This window comes from Arachis ipaensis, chromosome B8 (assembly GCF_059453495.1).
Source record: "Arachis ipaensis isolate K30076 ecotype BB chromosome B8, ASM5945349v1, whole genome shotgun sequence".
In the NCBI taxonomy this organism is placed as follows: domain Eukaryota; kingdom Viridiplantae; phylum Streptophyta; class Magnoliopsida; order Fabales; family Fabaceae; genus Arachis; species Arachis ipaensis.
The window spans coordinates 49,925,476-49,945,373 of NC_142443.1; the positions used below are offsets into that span (position 1 = coordinate 49,925,476).

Consider the following 19,898-nt stretch of genomic DNA (forward strand, 5'->3'; position numbering starts at 1 on the left):
ACAGAAGTTTCCGGTTATCATTGCAAGGGAACTCACTTTTCATTAGGAAGAGCAGCTATTTGGTGTGCTGAGAAGGCACAAGAAGGCAATTGGGTGGACTTTGGCAGACATAGTAGGCATAAACCCTCAAGTCTGTGAGCATAGGATATTTTTAGAAGAGGGAGCAATACCTGTCCGTCAACCCCAGAGAAGACTGAACCCCACTATCCTAGAGGTTTTCAAAAAGGAAGTGACCAGACTACTAGAGGCATATATCATCTATCCCATCTCAGACAGTGAATGGGTAAGCCCAGTACAAGTGATGCCAAAGAAGTCTGGAGTCACTGCAGTGAAGAATGAGCATGGAGAGCTCCTGACAACCAGAGTTCAGAACGCCTGGAGGGTCTGCATTGACTACAGATGCCTCAACCAAGCAACCCATAAGGATCACTATCCTCTTCCATTCATTGATCAAATGCTGGATCGCCTGTCAGGTAAATCGCATTACTGTTTTTTAGATGGTTACACAGGTTATTTCCAGATTCATATAGCTCCTGAGGATCAGGAAAAGACCACTTTTAGATGTCCTTTTGGGACTTATGCTTATAAGAGAATGCCCTTTGGCTTGTGCAATGCACCAGCTACTTTCCAGAGGTGCATGATGAGTCTTTTCTTTGATCTTATTGAGGACTGTATGGAGGTTTTTATGGATGATTTTAGTGTTTATGGCGATTCCTTTAGCCTTTGCTTAGATGGATTATCTAGAGTATTAGATAGATGTGTCAGTACAAACCTGGTATTAAATTTTGAAAAATGCCACTTTATGGTTAAACAAGGGATTGTACTAGGACATGTTATGTCTAATAATGGCATTTCTGTAGATCCAGCAAAGGTAGATGTTATTTCTAGTTTACCTTACCCCTCTTCTGTGAGGGAGGTCCGTTCTTTCCTTGGCCATGCAAGTTTTTACAGGAGGTTCATTAAGGACTTCAGTAAGGTAGCACTTCCCTTATCCAGACTACTGCAGAAAGATATTGAGTTCGAGTTCAGTGAAAATTGCAAACAAGCGTTTGATAAGCTGAAGACCACACTGACTCAAGCTCCAATTGTAAGAGGACCAGACTGGAGCCAACCATTTGAAATAATGTGTGATGCTTCCAACCATGCAGTAGGAGTAGCACTGGCTCAGTGTGAAGGTAAGAATCCTTTTGTTATTGCTTACGCGTCTAAAACCTTAGATGCCGCTCAGTCGAATTACACTACTACTGAGAAAGAGCTTCTTACTATTGTTTTTGCTCTGGATAAATTCCGAGCCTATTTACTTGGTACGAAGGTAGTAGTGTATTCAGACCACGCAGCTCCAAAGTATTTATTATCTAAAAAGGAGTCCAAACCAAGGCTTATACGTTGGATACTGCTATTACAAGAATTTGATTTGGAAATTAAGGACAGGAGTGGTAACCAGAATTTAGTGGCGGACCACTTGAGTTGCCTTGAGCACATTACAGATGACTCCACTCCTATAGCTGATAATTTCCCATTTGATCACCTGCAAGCAGTATCTGAGATAGTCCCTTGGTATGCACCTGTAGCTAATTATCTAGTTAGCCGCACCTTCCCTCTGAACTTTTCTAAACATCAAAGAGACAAGCTGAAAAGCGAGTCTAAATATTATATATGGGATGACCCATATTTATGGAGATGTGGCACTGACCAGATAATTAGACAGTGTGTGCCTCAATCAGAATTCCAGTCCATTTTAGAGGCCTGTCACTCATCTGAGAGTGGAGGACATTTTGGCCCTCAAAGAACTGCTAGGAAAATCTTAGACTGTGGATTCTGGTGGCCTACTCTTTTTAGAGACGCTGCTGAATTTTGTAGATCTTGTTTCCCATGCCAGAAATTTGGTAATATATCCAGGAGGGATGAGATGCCTCAACAGATTATGCTTTTCTGTGAAATTTTTTATGTTTGGGGCATTGACTTCATGGGTCCATTTCCAAATTCTAATGGTTATTTTTATATTTTGTTAGCTGTGGATTATGTTTCCAAATGGGTAGAAGCAATTCCTACCCGCAATGATGATGCTAACATTGTTGTTTCCTTTGTGAGAAACTATATTATTTGTCGCTTTGGATCACCACGAGCAATCGTGAGGGATCAAGGCACCCATTTTTGTAACAGGAGACTAACAGGACTAATGAAGAAACATGGGATAATTTATAAAGTTACAACAACCTACCATCCTCAGACTAATGGACAAGCCGAGGTTTCAAATAGAGAGATAAAGCGTATCTTGCAGAAGATAGTCAAACCTCATAGAAGAGACTGGAGCACCAGGCTACAAGATGCACTCTGGGCATACAGAACAACATACAAAACACCCATTGGGATGAGTCCTTTCTGCTTAGTTTATGGAAAAGCTTGTCATCTCCCTATTGAAATACAGCATAAAGCCTTTTGGGCAGTAAAGGAATGCAACATGGGAATTGAGAGAGCCGGAGCTGAAAGGAAGTTGCAACTGCAAGAACTGGAAAGCCTTCGCCTAGAAGCTTGAGAACTCAAGACTATACAAAGAGAAGATGAAGGCTGATCAAGAGGAAAGAGTTCCAACCTGGGGACTTAGTCCTCCTTTATAAATCTCGACTGAGGCTCATGCCAGGCAAGTTGAGATCAAGATGGGAAGGTCCATACAGAGTAGAGAAGGCTGAACCATACGGAGTCTATCACCTAAGTCATCCTTCAAGCTCTGAACCTATCAAAGTTAATGGACATCGTTTAAAGCTGTACCATGGTGAGAAGCTGAAGAAAAACAAGGAGCTCGAGATCTTCCTCTTGGAAGATCCCGACATAGCCGAAGACTGAGCTAGTGGAGCGTCCAACTTACGGACGTTAAAGCAAAGTGCTAGGTGGGAGACAACCCACCATGGTATGATCGTTCTTCTCTTTACTTTTAGTTTTCTTATTCAACAACTCTTCTCTTCATTAGTACATTTCGTGCATCTGTATTTACATACCTTTATTTAAAAAAAAAATCACGCGACGCGACCGCCTTGACGCGTCCGCGTCGCAGGGAGCTGGGAGACAATAATAATATGAACAGAACGTTACGCAAGAGCAGGGCTGGAGGCGTGCCAATGGCACAAATCACCCCACGCGATCGTGTCGCCGACGCGACTGCGTCATATGGAATACTGGCCTCCCACGCGACCGCGTGCTCTACGCGGCCGCGTGACCTGGATTTCGACGTAATAAGGGTGCACAGCTGAAAGTTGTACTAGAGTGGTGCTGGACTGGCGCTGGACGTGCAGTCCCTCTCACGCGATCGTGTACCCCACGCGACCGCGTTGTATCCCAATAATTGACCACTCACGCGATCGCATGCCCCATGCGATCGCGTCACCCAAAATTTGGCACTATTATGATTTTGAACAGAGAGTTGTGCGAGTGCGAGGCTACCCTCATGCCATTAGCCTAAAACAGGTCACGCGACCGCGTGACCGACGCGATCGCATCATTGAGTTTAAGCGCAAGTCGCGCGACCGCGTGCCCCACGCGACCGCGTCGCTTGCGCCGCACAGTTTTCCTGATTTGCCAAATTATCATATCTTTTTCTCCCCAAATCCTATTTTCTCTTATCCCCCCTTATTTCTTCTCCCTCCCTTTTTCCCTTCTTCCTTCTTTCTCGCTTTTTACTCTCTCTCACCCCCATTAACAAGGTTCTTCTTATTCTCCTTCCCTCCTTACTTTTCTATTATTTTTATATGTTATCTTCTTTTCTTTTCTTTTCACCTTCATTATTCATATTTTCTTTTTCTTTGTTTTTCCTTTTTACTTGGTGTTATCAATTTATGTGAGTCATTATTTATTATTATATGCTTGTGGAGTGTTGTAAATTTGTTTGACAATTATATATTACTTTTTAAGGGATTACTTGCATGTTCAAATTCTTATTTTCAAGAGCTTCTTCTACATGCATGCTATGTGTTTGTGAAAAAGCCCATATGGCATTATGAACTTCTTTACATTTTTCTACTCTCATATTCAATGCTTGCTTTTCACAAAGTCCCTTTACTATTTTATTCATTGAATTTAATTGTCATTACAAACGTGATGGTTTGTTACGAGTGATGCTTGATCTATGCTACTCATGCCCTTTGCCGGCATGCCAATAAAACACCTTGCATTCACTTGTCATCATATGCACTAGCTATTTTCCATTAATGAGTTTTCACATGTAATCCGGACCATGTGTTAACATCATTCTTCTTTATTGTGCATTGATTATCACTTACACCACCCTCTTCCTTGCTCTATCCCTTTAAATTTAATTTACTTTCTCTTCCCTTTTTCAGGATGGTCACTAAGAAAGGAAAAGAGAAAGCTATTCCCAAACAACCAGCAAGAAGAGGTACAACGAGAGCATTAGTGGCAGAACCCTCTTCAACTGCAGTAAAGCCCTCAACAAAGAAAATTAAGAGGATTATAAAGGTTGACGATAAAGAAAGAGCCTTCCCAGCAAAGGACACTGCGCGATTCCCCAATCGCTACTGTGAGCAGATGTTCCCCATCCTGGCTGAAAGGAGTTACAACAACGAATACATTCTTCTTCTCCCGCCCAATATTGCTACCTTTGTCGAGCCGCAAATTGCCCGAAGGCAATGGGGTTTCCTACAGAGACAGCCAAGGAAGGTCAATCTTTCTTGGGTAGTGATGAGCGGATAATTTATACGCTTTTTGGCATTGTTTTTAGTATGTTTTTAGTAGGATCTAGTTACTTTTAGGGATGTTTTCATTAGTTTTTATGTTAAATTCACATTTCTGGATTTTACTATGAGTTTGTGTATTTTTCTGTGATTTCAGGAATTTTTGGCTGAAATTGAGGGACTTGAGCAGAAATCAGATTCAGAGGTTGAAGAAGGACTGCTGATGCTGTTGGATTCTGACCTCCCTGCACTCAAAATGGATTTTCTGGAGCTACAGAACTCGAAATGGCGCGCTTCCAATTGCGTTGGAAATAGACATCCAGGGCTTTCCAGAAATATATAATAGTCCATACTTTGGCCAAGAATAGACGACGTAAACTGGCGTTCAACGCCAGCTCTCTGCCCAAATCTGGCGTCCAGCGCCAGAAAAGGAGCCAAAACCAGAGTTGAACGCCCAAACTGGCACAAAAGCTGGCGTTCAACTCCAAGGAGGACCTCTACACGTGTAACACTCAAAGCCCAGCCCAAGCACACACCAAGTGGGCCCCGGAAGTGGATTTATGCATCAATTACTTACTCATGTAAACCCTAGTAGCTAGTTTATTATAAATAGGACCTTTAACTATTGTATTTGGCATCTTTGGATTACCTTATGATCCTTTGATCACGTTTTAGGGGGCTGGCCATCTCGGCCATGCCTGGACCTTCACTTATGTATTTTTAACGGTAGAGTTTCTACACTCCATAGATTAAGGTGTGGAGCTCTGCTGTTCCTCAAAGATTAATGCAAAGTACTACTGTTTTCTATTCAATTCTTCTTATTTCGCTTCTAAGATATCCATTCGCACCCAAGAACGTGATGAAGGTGATGATTATGTGTGACGCTCATCATCCTTCTCCCTTATGAACGCGTGCCTGACAAACACTTCTGTTCTACATGAAATAAGCTAGAATGAGTATCTCTTAGATCTCCTAACCAGAATCTTCGTGGCGTAAGCTAGAATGATGACGGAATTCAAGAGAATCCGGAAGGTCTAAACCTTGTCTGTGGTATTCCGAGTAGGATTCAATGATTGAATGACTGTGACGAGCTCCTAACTCGCAATTGCAGGGCGTTAGTGACAGACGCAAAAGGATAGTAAATCCTATTCCAGCATGATCGAGAACCGACAGATGAATAGCCGTGCCGTGACAGGGTGCGTGAGCATATTATTCACTGAGAGGATACGATGAAGCCATTGACAAGGGCGATGCCTCCAGACGATTAGCCGTGCTGTGACAGGGCATTGGATCATTTTCCCGAGAGATGACCGAAAGTAGCCATTGACAGTGGTGATGTATCACATAAAGCCAGCCATGGAAAGGAGTAAGACTAATTGAATGAAGATAGCAGGAAAGCAGAGGTTCAGAGGAACGAAAAGCATCTCCATTCGCTTATCTGAAATTTCTACCAATGATTTACATAAGTACCTCTATCCCTATTCTATTATTTGTTATTCGAAAACACCATTATCAATTTATATCTGCCTAACTGAGATTTGCAAGGTGACCATAGCTTGCTTCATACTAACAATCTCCGTGGGATTCGACCCTTACTCACGTAAGGTATTACTTGGACGACCCGGTGCACTTGCTGGTTAGTTGTATCGAAGTTGTGACAAATTATGAATGTGTAATCACGATTACGCGTACCAAGTTGCTCACGTGCCAGGAATAGTTTGAGCTTGGACATCACAATTTTGTGCACCAAGTTTTTGGCGCCGTTGCCGGGGATTGTTCGAGTATGAACAACTGACGGTTCATCTTGTTGCTCAGATTAGGTAATTTTCTTTTTTGTTTTCTTTTCAAAAATCTTTCAAAAAAATTTTCTCATCTGTTTTTCGAAAAAAAAAAATAATAATAATAATAAAAATGTTTTCAAAAATTTTATTCAAAATTTTTAAGAATAAATTCTAGTGTTTCATGAAGCATGTGAAGCCTGGCTGGCTGTAAAGCCATGTCTAAATTCTCTTGGACTGAGGCTTCCAAACCATCAGAGGCAAGTTACATATTTGATAAGTAATGAGCAGCAATTTGTTATCAAGAGCAATATACTCTGGTGTTAAATGCTGAAGCTTGGCTGGCCATTGGCCATGTCTAGTGTTTTGGACTGGAGCTTTCTTTGAAAGCTTGGCTGGCTAGTGAGCCATGTCTAATTCCTGGACTGAAGCTTTAGACTAAGAATGCAAGATTCCTGGAATTCATGTAAAAAAATTTTGGAATCCTTATTTTTTCTTTTTCATATAATTTTCGAAAAATACCAAAAAAATTAGAAAATAAAAAAAAATCAAAAATATCTTTGTGTTCTTGTTTGAGTCTTGAGTCATATCATAAGTTTGGTGTCATTTGCATGTGCATCTTGCATTTTTCGAAAATTCTCATGCATTCATAGTGTTCTTTATGATCTTCAACTTGTTCTTGGTAAGTCTTCTTGTTTGATCTTGATGATTTTTTGTTTTGTGTCTTTTATTGTTTTTCATATGCATTCTTGAATTCTTATTGTCTAAGCATTAAAGAATTCTAAGTTTGGTGTCTTGCATGTTTTCTTTGCATAAAAAAAAATATTTTCAAAATGTGTTCTTGATGTTCATCATGATCTTCATAATGTTCTTGGTGTTCATCTTGACATTCATAGCATTATTGCATGCATTCATTGTTTTGATCTAAAAATTTCATGCATTGCATAATTTTCATGTTTTTCATAAAAATTTCAAAAAATCAAAAAAATATCTTTCCCTTTTTCTCTCATCAAATTCAAAAATTTGAATTGACTTTTTCAAAAATTTTTTAAAATCAAATTGTTTCTCATGAAGTCAAATCAAATTTTCAATTTGAAAATCTTATCTTTTTCAAAATCTTTTTCAAAAATCAAATCTTTTTCAAAATTCTTAGTTATTTTTGAAAATTTTAAAAATATTTTTCAAAAATCTTTTTCTTATTTTTGTATTAAATTTTCGAAAATAACATAAACAATTAATGTTTTGATTCAAAAATTTCAAGTTTGTTACTTGCTTGTTAAGAAAGATTCAAACTTTAAATTCTAGAATCATATCTTGTGATTTCTTATGAATCAAGTCATTAATTGTGATTTTAAAAATCAAATCTTTTTCAAAAACTAATTTCTATCATATCTTTTTAAAAATATCTTCTCATCTTATCTTTTTAAAAAATTTGATTTCAAAATATCTTTTCTAACTTCCTAACTTCCTATCTTCTCAAAATTTGTTTCAACTAACTAACTAACTTTTTGTTTGTTTCTTACCTTTTTCAAAACCACCTAACTAACTCTCTCTCTCTCATTTTCGAAAATATCTTCCCCCTTTTTCAAAATTTCTTTTTAATTTATTAATTATTTTAATTTTTAATTTTTAAATCTTAATTTTCGGAAAAAAAAATAAAAAAATACTAACATTTTTCAAAAACCATTTTCAAAAATCATTAAAAATAATTTTCGAAAATTTCTCCTTCTTTCTCATCTTATTCTATTTATTTATTCATCTACTAACATCTCTTCCTCACATCATCACCAAATTCGAACTCCCTCTTCTATCTGTGTTCGAATTTCCTCTTCTTTTCTTCTACTAACAATAAGGAACCTCTTTACTGTGACATAGAGGATTCCTCTTCTTTTCTTTTTCTCTCCTCTTTCTTATGAGCAGGGACAGAGAAAAAGGCATTCTTGTTGAAGCTGATCCAGAACCTGAAAGGACTCTAAAGAGAAAATTAAGAGAAGCTAAATTACAACAACCCAGAGACAACTTGATTGAAAATTTCGAACAAGTAAAGGAGATGGCAGCCGAACCCAACAACAATGCAAGGAAGATGCTTGGTGACTTTACTGCACCAAATTCCAATTTACATGGAAGAAGCATCTCCATTCCTGCCATTGGAGCAAACAACTTTGAGCTGAAACCTCAATTAGTTTCTCTGATGCAGCAGAACTGCAAGTTTCATGGACTTCCATCTGAAGATCCTTTTCAGTTCTTAACTGAATTCTTGCAGATGTGTGATACTGTTAAGACTAATGGAGTAGATCCTGAAGTCTACAGGCTCATGCTTTTCCCTTTTGCTGTAAGAGACAGAACTAGATTATGGTTGGATTCTCAACCCAAAGACAGCCTGAACTCTTGGGATAAGCTGGTCACGGCTTTCTTAGCCAAGTACTTTCCTCCTCAAAAGCTGAGCAAGCTTAGAGCTGATGTTCAAACCTTCAGACAGAAAGAAGGTGAATCCCTCTATGAAGCTTGGGAAAGATACAAATAGTTGACCAAAAAGTGTCCTTCTGACATGCTTTCAGAATGGACCATCCTGGATATATTCTATGATGGTTTATCTGAGCTATCAAAGATGTCACTGGACACTTCTGCAGGTGGATCCATTCACCTAAAGAAAACGCCTGTAGAAGCTCAAGAACTCATTGACATGGTTGCTAATAACCAGTTCATGTACACTTCTGAAAGGAATCCTGTGAATAATGGGACGCCTATGAAGAAGGGAGTTCTTGAAGTTGATACTCTGAATGCCATATTGGCTCAGAATAAAATATTGACTCAGCAAGTCAATATGATCTCTCAGAGTCTGCATGGAATGCAAGCTGCATCCAACAGTACTCAAGAGGCTTCTCATGAAGAAGAAGCTTATGATCCTGAGAACCCTGCAATAGCAGAGGTGAATTACTTAGGTGAACCTTATGGAAACACCTATAACTCAACATGGAGAAATCATTCAAATTTCTCATGGAAGGATCAAAAGCCTCAACAAGGCTTTAATAATGGTGGAAGAAACAGGTTTAACAATAATAAACCTTTTCCATCATCCACTCAGCAACAGACAGAGAACTCTGAACAAAATGCTTCTAATTTAGCAAATCTAGTCTCTGATCTATCCAAGGCCACTGTAAGTTTCATGAATGAAACAAGATCTTCCATTAGAAATTTGGAAGCACAAGTGGGCCAGCTGAGTAAAAGGATCACTGAAATCCCTCCTAGTACTCTCCCAAGCAATACAGAAGAGAACCCAAAAGGAGAGTGCAAGGCCATTGACATAAGCACCATGGCCGAACCTGTAAGGGAAGGAGAGGACGTGAATCCCAAGGAGGAAGACCTCCTGGGACGTCCAGTGATCAATAAGGAGCTTCCCTCTGAGGAATCAAAGGACTCTGAGGCTCATCTAGAGACCATAGAGATTCCATTGAACCTCCTTATGCCCTTCATGAGCTCGGATGAGTATTCCTCTTCTGAAGAGAATGAGGATGTTACTGAAGAGCAAACTGCCAAGTTTCTTGGTGCAATCATGAAGCTAAATGCCAAATTATTTGGCATTGATACTTGGGAAGTTGAACCTCCCTTGTTCATCAATGAACTAAGTGATCTGGATCAACTGACATTGCCTCAGAAGAGACAGGATCCTGGAAAGTTCATAATACCCTGCACCATAGGCACCATGATCTTTAAGGCTCTGTGTGACCTTGGTTCAGGAATAAACCTCATGCCCCTCTCTGTAATAGAGAAACTGGGAATCTATGGGGTGCAAGCTGCTAAAATCTCATTAGAGATGGCAGACAGTTCAAGAAAACAGGCTTATGGACAAGTAGAGGACGTGTTAGTAAAGGTTGAAGGCCTTTACATCCCTACTGATTTCATAGTCCTGGATACTAGAAAGGAAGAGGATGAATCCATCATCCTAGGAAGACCTTTCCTGGCCACAGCAAGAGCTGTGATTGATGTTGACAGAGGTGAAATAGTCCTTCAATGGAATGAGGACTTCCTTGTGTTTAAAACTCAAGAATCTCCCTCTTCAACTATGGAGAAGAAGCAGAAAAAGCTTCTCTCAAAGCAGAGTCAACCAGAGCCCCCACAGTCAAACTCTAAGTTTGGTGTTGGGAGGCCACAACCAAACTCTAAGTTTGGTGTTGAACTCCCATATCCAAACTCTAAGTTTGGTGTTGGAGAGTCTCAACAAAGCTCTGCACATCTGTGAGGCTCCATGAGAGCCCACTGTCAAGCCATTGACACTAAAGAAGCGCTTGTTAGGAGGCAACCCAATTTTTATTTATCTAACTATATTTTCCTTAGTTATATGTCTTTGTAGGTTCATGATCATGTGGAGTCACAAAATAAATATAAAAATTAAAAACGGAATCAAAAACAGCAAAAGAAAAATCACACCCTAGAGGAGCATCTGTCTGGCGTTCAGCGCCAGAACAGAGCATGGTTCTGGCGCTGAACGCCCAAAATGGGCAGCTTCTGGGTGCTGAACGCCAGAACAGGCATGGTTCTGGCGTTCAACGCCAGAAATGGCACACAAATGGGCGTTGAACGCCCAAAATGGCCACCAACCTGGCGCTGAACGCCCAGAGTTGGGTACAAAGGCATTCTTACATGCCTAATGGATGCAGGGATGTAAATCCTTGAACACCTCAGGATCTGTGGACCCCATAGGATCCCCACCTACCTCTACTCACTTCTTCTCACCACTTTCTTTCACACAACCCGATAAACACTCTTCCCCAAAAACCCTTCACCAATCACCACAATCTCTCTTCCCCATCACCTCTTCACCACTCACATCCATCCACTCTTCCCCATAAATCTACCTCATAAACTCCACCTACCTTCAAAATTCAAAACCAATTTCCCACCCAAACCCACCCATATGGCCGAACCTTAACCCCCGCTCCCTTCCCTATATAAAGCCCTCCATTCTTCTTCAAATTCACACAACACAACCCCTCTATACCCTTCTTGGCCGAACCACATCACCCTCTCCCTCTCCTCCATTTCTTCTTCTTCTTCATCTATTCTTTTGTTTATTGCTCGAGGGCGAGCAATATTCTAAGTTTGGTGTGGTAAAAGCATAGCTTTTTTGTTTTTCCACTACCATTGATGGCACCTAAGACCAGAGAATCCTCTAGAAAGGGGAAAGGGAAGACAAAAGCTTCCACATCCGAGTCATGGGAGATGGAAAGGTTCATCTCCAAAGCCCATCAAGACCACTTCTATGATGTTGTGGCCAAGAAGAAGATGATCCCCGAGGTCCCCTTCCAACTCAAAAGAAATGAGTATCCAGAGATCCGACATGAGATTCAAAGAAGAGGTTGGGAAGTCCTAACAAAACCCATCCAACAAGTCGGCATCCTAATGGTTCAAGAGTTCTATGCCAATGCATGGATCACCAAGAACCATAATCAAAGTAAGAACCCGGATCCAAAGAACTATGTTACAATGGTTCGGGGGAAATACTTAGATTTTAGTCCGGAAAATGTGAGGTTGGCGTTCAACTTGCCAAACATGGAAGAGAACGCACGCCTCTACACAAGGAGAGTCAACTTTGATCAAAGGTTGGACCAAGTCCTTATGGACATATGTGTAGAAGGAGCTCAATGAAAGATTGACTCCAAAGGCAAGCCGGTTCAACTAAGAAGATTGGACCTCAAGCTTGTAGCTAGAGGATGGTTGGAGTTCATTCAATGCTCAATCATTCCCACTAGCAACCGGTCTGAAGTTACTATAGACCGGGCCATCATGATCCATAGCATCATGATTGGAGAAGAGGTGGAAGTTCATGAGATTATACCTCAAGAACTCTACAAGGTGGCTGACAAGTCTTCCACTATGGCAAGGTTAGCCTTTCCTCACCTCATTTGCCACCTATGCAATTCAGCTGGGATTGACATAGAGGGAGATATCCTCATTAAAGAGGACAAGCCCATCACTAAGAAAAAGATGGAGCAAGCAAGAGAGCCCATCCATGGAGCTCAAGAGGCGCAAGAAGCTCATTTCCATGAGATCCCTGAGATGCCTCAAATGCACTTTCCTCCACAAAATTTTTGGGAGCAAATCAACACCTCCCTAGGAGAATTGAGTTCCAATATGGGACAACTAAGGGTGGAACATCAAGAGCACTCCATCATCCTTCATGAAATCAGAGAAGATCTAAAAGCAATGAAGGAGGAGCAGCAAAGACAAGGAAGAGATATAGAAGAGCTCAAGTACATCACTAAGGTGGACTCATTCCTTGTTCTTACTTTCTCTGTTTTTTGTTTTCTATGTTCTGTGCCTATCTATGTTTGTGTCTTCATTACATGATCATTAGTAGTAGTAACTATGTCTTAAAGTTATAAATGTCCTATGACTCCATCACCTCTCTTAAATGAAAAATGTTTTAATTCAAAAGAACAAGAAGTACATGAGTTTCGAATTTATCCTTGAACTTAGCTTAATTATATTGATATGGTGACAATGCGTCTTGTTTTCTGAATGTATGCTTGAACAGTGCATATGTCTTTTGAAGTTGTTGTTTAAGAATGTTAAATATGTTGGCTCTTGAAAGAATGATGACTAGGAGACATGTTATTTGATAATCTGAAAAATCATAAAAATAATTCTTGAAGCAAGAAAAAGCAGCAAAGAACAAAGCTTGCAGAAAAAAAAAAGGCGAAAAAAAATAGAAAGAAAAAGAAAAAAGCAAGCAGAAAAAGCCAAAAGCTCTTAAAACCAAGAGGCAAGAGCAAAAAGCCAATAACCCTTAAAAACCAAAAGGCAAGGGCAATAAAAAGGATCCCAAGGCTTTGAGCATCAGTGGATAAGAGGGCCTAAAAGGAATAAAATCCTGGTCTAAGCGGCTAAACCAAGCTGTCCCTAACCATGTGCTTGTGGCGTGTAGGTGTCAAGTGAAAACTTGAGACTGAGCGGTTAAAGTCAAGGTCCAAAGCAAAAAAAAAAAAAAAAAGAGTGTGCTTAAGAACCCTGGACACCTCTAATTGGGGACTTTAGCAAAGCTGAGTCACAATCTGAAAAGGTTCACCCAATTATGTGTCTGTGGCATTTATGTATCCGGTGGTAATACTGGAAAACAAAGTGCTTAGGGCCACGGCCAATCATTCTGAACCTCAATGGATAAAGTGAGATGCCAAAACTATTCAAGAGGCAAAAAGCTATAAGTCCCGCTCATTTGATTGGAGCTATGTTTCATTGATAGTTTGGGATTTATAGTATATTCTCTTCTTTTTATCCTATTTGATTTTCAGTTGCTTGGGGACAAGCAACAATTTAAGTTTGGTGTTGTGATGAGCGGATAATTTATACGCTTATTGGCATTGTTTTTAGTATGTTTTTAGTAGGATCTAGTTACTTTTAGGGATGTTTTCATTAGTTTTTATGTTAAATTCACATTTCTGGACTTTACTATGAGTTTTTGTGTTTTTCTGTGATTTCAGGTATTTTCTGGCTGAAATTGAGGGACTTGAGCAGAAATCAGATTCAGAGGTTGAAGAAGGACTGCTGATGCTGTTGGATTCTGACCTTCCTGCACTCAAAATGGATTTTCTGGAGCTACAGAACTCGAAATTGCGCGTTTCCAATTGCGTTGGAAAGTAGACATCCAGGGCTTTCCAGAAATATATAATAGTCTATATTTTGGCTAAGAATAGACGACGTAAACTGGTATTCAACGCCAGCTCTCTGCCCAAATCTGGCGTCCAGCGCCAGAAAAGGAGCCAAAACTAGAGTTGAATGCCCAAACTGGCACAAAAGCTGGCGTTCAACTCCAAGGAGGACCTCTACACGTGTAACACGCAAAGCCCAGCCCAAGCACACACCAAGTGGGCCCCAGAAGTGGATTTATGCATCAATTACTTACTCATGTAAACCCTAGTAGCTAGTTTATTATAAATAGGACCTTTAACTATTGTATTTGGCATCTTTGGATTACCTTATGATCCTTTGATCACGTTTTAGGGGGCTGGCCATCTCGGCCATGCCTGGATCTTCACTTATGTATTTTTAACGGTAGAGTTTCTACACTCCATAGATTAAGTAGTGGAGCTCTGCTGTTCCTCAAAGATTAATGCAAAGTATTACTGTTTTCTATTCAATTCTTCTTATTTCGCTTCTAAGATATCCATTCGCACCCAAGAACGTGATGAAGGTGATGATTATGTGTGACGCTCATCATCCTTCTCTCTTATGAACGCGTGCCTGACAAACACTTCTGTTCTACATGAAATAAGCTAGAATGAGTATCTCTTAGATCTCCTAACCAGAATCTTCGTGGCGTAAGCTAGAATGATGGCGGCATTCAAGAGAATCCGGAAGGTCTAAACCTTGTCTGTGGTATTCCGAGTAGGATTCAATGATTGAATGACTGTGACGAGCTCCTAACTCGCGATTGCAGGGCGTTAGTGACAGACGCAAAAGGATAGTAAATCCTATTCCAGCATGATCGAGAACCGACAGATGAATAGCCGTGCCGTGACAGGGTGCGTGAGCATATTATTCACTGAGAGGATAAGATGAAGCCATTGACAAGGGTGATGCCTCCAGACGATTAACCGTGCCGTGACAGGGCATTGGATCATTTTCCTGAGAGATGACCGAAAGTAGCCATTGACAGTGGTGATGTATCACATAAAGCCAGCCATGGAAAGGAGTAAGACTAATTGAATGAAGATAGCAGGAAAGCAGAGGTTCAGAGGAACGAAAAGCATCTCCATTCGCTTATCTGAAATTTCTACCAATGATTTACATAAGTACCTCTATCCCTATTCTATTATTTATTATTCGAAAACACCATTATCAATTTATATCTGCCTAACTGAGATTTGCAAGGTGACCATAGCTTGCTTCATACCAACAATCTCCGTGGGATTCGACCCTTACTCACGTAAGGTATTACTTGGACGACCCAGTGCACTTGCTGGTTAGTTGTATCGAAGTTGTGACAAATTATGAATGTGTAATCACGATTACGCGTACCAAGTTGCTCACGTGCCAGGAATAGTTTGAGCCTGGACATCACAATTTCGTGCACCAGGTAGTCGAGTTCTACTCCAATTTCCACCTGCCGACCCTGCAGTCTGTCTATGTCCGTCAGAAGCAAGTCCCTATTACAGAAGAGGCCATTCAAAAAGTTCTAAGTCTTCCCCCTATTCCAGAAGGATCAGACGCCTTTCAAGAAGCCGCACTCAAGCGTCAGCTGTATCAATTTGACTGGGACGCCGTTCTAAGAGTTATCACACTACCTGGCAGCCGATGGATCTACGGATACCATCGTACCCACCCTAAGGGAATTTCAGCTTTAGCACTTACCTTGGAGGTTCGCGTCTGGGCACAGATTATGTCCCATTACGTCTTTCCGAGCACTCACGAGTCCTCCTTCACTGCGAACATGGCCGTTCTACTATGGTGCATCCTTACGAACCAACCTCTGAATCTACCAAGACATATCCGGAATGCCATGGGACACGTACAAATCGCGGGCAATCTACTTTTTCCCGCCCTGGTCTTAGATCTTGTCTCAACAGCCGGAGTCTCCTACAGAGCTGGGGACACCAAAGCCATGCTTCCACAGGATGATCAATATGTCCCCAACGGGAAGTACCTTAGACTTCCAGCAACCACTACCAGCCAGCCTACTGAACCAGTTGAAGATATTCATTCTTCAACACCACAAGCACCTACAATAGCCCAACTGCTCCAGCAGATACTTGAAAAGTTGGATCGGCATGAACAGAAAGCTAAGATGAGAGAGTGCCGTAACAAGCGCCGATTCACATACCTCAAGGAGCTGCTCATGGGAAAATTCAAGGACTCAGACACCCCGGAATCCACTTCTTATACCAGCACAGGGAGCCATGATGGTCCCGACTGTAGAGATACTGCCACCAGCCCACCTTTGTTCTTGACAGATGGCACCGAGGACGGTGCAAAGCCTTAAGTGTGGGGAGGTCGGTCAGTACCTGACTTCCGGAGGTAATTTCTCTTCCCTAGCACCAATAAATTAGGATATTTAGCTAGATTTTTCTTTTATAGAATAGGATAAATTGCATAGTAATAGATTAGTTGCATTTATGTTCTGCTTGATTAAAAAGATAATAAGTTTCTTCTAAGACCCTATCTTTGGAACAAAATTTCACTAATTTTAATTAAAACTTTTATGTTAAATTTGCTTGAAGTTGCATTTGGAACATGATTTTTGAGCTAAAGAACACACAACCTGTGAGATTTGAGCCTTTATGAATGGTTACATTATTTAACCATAATTATTTTATTCTTGTGTGTTTACTTCTCTATGATTGTAATCTATATTTTGTTTCATCTTATATGTCCAATGTTTATTATATTTATATGTTTACATATGATTGAGGCCATCATTTGTTTAGCTCACTTATCCAAATAAAGCCTACCCTTTCAATTACCTTTGTTAGCCACTTTGAGCCTTTAAATCCCATTTGTTCTATATTTTACCACATTACTAGCCTTAAGCGGAAAAACAATTATATATCCCAAATTGAATCTTTGGTTAGCTTAAGATAGAATTGTGTGAGTCAATCAAGTATGGGAAATTGTGGGAACAAAGGATAATAAGGGAATGAGTCATGATAATATTATGGGAATTTGGATACCTACTCATGTGAAACTATAAGAATTAAAAATCTATGTGCATTGATAAGCTGTGTTATTTTTATGTTTCTATGTTTATAAAAAAAAAATCCAAAAATATTCCACAAATAAATAAGAGGACAAAATTACCCCAATGCTAAGTCAAGCATTCAAAGATCAATGCATGTATGATAAAATCAAAATAAAAGATTGAAACATGAGTATGGAATGTGAAAGGAAATTTCTGGGTAGCTAGGTATGAATTTTAAAAGTTACATAGAATATATATAGGTTATGTTAAAGCTTGGGTTAATTAAAGATTCAATTTATAAGCTTACTTAGCCATATATGCATCCTTACCCTTACCTTGGCCCCATTACAACCTTGAAAATACCTCATGATGTTTGCATTGGTATATTAAATGTTGTTGATTGGTTAGGAGAAGAACAAAAATTAGAGAGCATGATTAGAGAAGGATAGAGTGATGACCCTATACACTAGAGAGACTAGAGTGTACATACATCATCAGTGAGGGTTCCGTGCTTGAATTTCTATGTTCTCTGCTTTCATGAGCTATCTTCTTGCATTTTTATCTGTTCTTACTGTATAAGAATCGAGTTAGTGGAATTTGATTTGTAATTGTTTTGAAGAAGCTTACTTACTTTTGATCAAGTGGACAAAAATCATATAGTTGCATTCATATATATAGGTTGCATTGCATTTCATAGGTTTTACATGTTCTTACTCATTCATTTTATCTCTTTCAACTAAGCATGAGGACATGCTAATGTTTAAGTGTGGGGAGGTTGATAAACCACTATTTTATGGTTTATATTGTGTTTATTTATGTGGTTTTATCATGATCTTTACCCACTTCTTCATTAAATAAGCATGCATTTATAATTCCTTCCTAAAGTTATTGCACGATTGAAAACTTGCTTCCTAGAGACTTTTAATTATGTATTTTATTTCTCCCTTATTCCATTCGATGCCGTGATCTGTGTGTTAAGTGTTTCAGGCTTTATAGGGCATGAATGAGTTAGAGATTGGAAAGGGAGCTTGCAAAAATGGAAGGAACACAAGGAATTGAGGAGATGACCAGCGAGAAGTGACGCGGCCGCATGGATGACGCGACCGCGTGGCAAAGCAGAAAGCCGAATTACGCAGCCGCATGGATGACGCGACCACGTGACATGCGCGATCTGCATAATCTGCAGAATCGTTAGGGGCAATTTCGGGCCTAATTTTGACCCAGTTTTCGGCCCAGAAAAGCAGACTAGAGCCAGAGAACATGCAGAAACCAACAACAACATTCATTCCGCATAGTTTTAGTTTTTAGATCTAGTTTTCCTCTCCTCTAGGTTTTTTCTCTACACATTCATGGTTTTTAGGATTCGTTATTTTTCATTGTTTTTGTATTGGGATATTGAGAAGAGTTATTGCCTCATCAAGACTTCGACATTCTAGTTCGTTCTCTTTACTTGTCTCTTACTCTTCCATGTTCCTTAATTTACTTAATTTTACCATTGGATTTTTTTAGCATTTATCAATACAAGAATTACTTTTATTTTTAATTAATCTTTTGATCATTATTTATCATGTCTTTCTTTAATTCCCTTTCTTATATTATGAATTTTGCATTTACAATGAGCGACTAGTTCCCTAACTTGATGGGGAGTTGATTGAAAGGAACCCTTGAGTTAGGATGCTCAAGAGAAAGATTGTAATTGGGTTTATTGCTGGATTGCTCTCTAGTCACTAACACCAATCCTCCCAAGAGCGGATTGGAACTTGTGGGTAGAACAGCATTCCAACTTGTTTAACTTTTCCTTACTTAGCAAGGGACAACTAAACAGAATAACCCCCAATTATCAATTAATCTTGAGAGTACTGCAACAAGAATAGGCTTCCAGGTAATCAACTCCCAATCAAGGCTTTTATTTAAATTTATATAAATTCTCTAATTTAATTTTCTGCCATTCAACTCAAACCTTTTTCAAAACATCCGATTAATAAAATAGCACACTTTTCTGCAAGTCGTTGGGAGACGACCTGGGATTCATACTCCCAGTATTTTCATTTTAATTTCTGTGACACCCCTCTAAATTGATAAGCGGATTTCTGGTTGGTTGAGACTATACTTGCAACGCATATTTTATAATCATTCTTAACTCGCCAATTTTCGCCCGCATCAGCGGCGATGTCGGGGCACGGCGCGACAGTGCGGTGCGACGCTCTCCTTCCTCTTTGGCCAGACAACGGCGCAGTGGCGGTGAAGCCCAGCGCGCGGTGCAGTCTCTTCCCTCTCCTCCTCTCCTTCTCCTCCACGGATCCCGTTTCTCCGCAGTGGTTCACTGCTTCTGTTTTTCCTTCGTGGGTTAAGGGAAACAAACTGTGTGTGTTGAGGGAGGTGAGGCTGCGGCTACTAGGATGAAGGGAGTTAGGGTTTCATTTTTGAAACCTAGGGTTAGGGGCACTTTGGTAACTTTACTAAAATTAGGGAATAGAGTAATTGAAACCCAAATTAAATCCAACACTAGATGTATATAGAAAATACTATTTGCTCATCAATTTTTACAAATTACTTTCAATAAAATGCCCAAATCAAATAATTAGAAATAATATACTTAATTTCTTCATTTTTCCAAAATAGCAATAGTAACATTTAAAATATTACTTATCTAATCCAAATCGTATAAAATCCTTATTACTTCATAACTATCAACTTTATAATTCAAATATAGAAAATAATCTAATAATTATAAAATTGGATAATAATCATAACTTATCTCAA

General features: G+C 39.7%; 1 non-coding gene across 1 annotated transcript; it reads right to left on the bottom strand.

Moving 5' to 3' along the window:
• Window positions 1-8,909: 8,909 nt before the first annotated feature.
• LOC148548028 (small nucleolar RNA R71) lies at window positions 8,910-9,017 on the bottom strand. The gene has a single exon (XR_015897225.1). It is a non-coding gene; the product is annotated as a small nucleolar RNA R71 (small nucleolar RNA).
• Window positions 9,018-19,898: the final 10,881 nt, after the last annotated feature.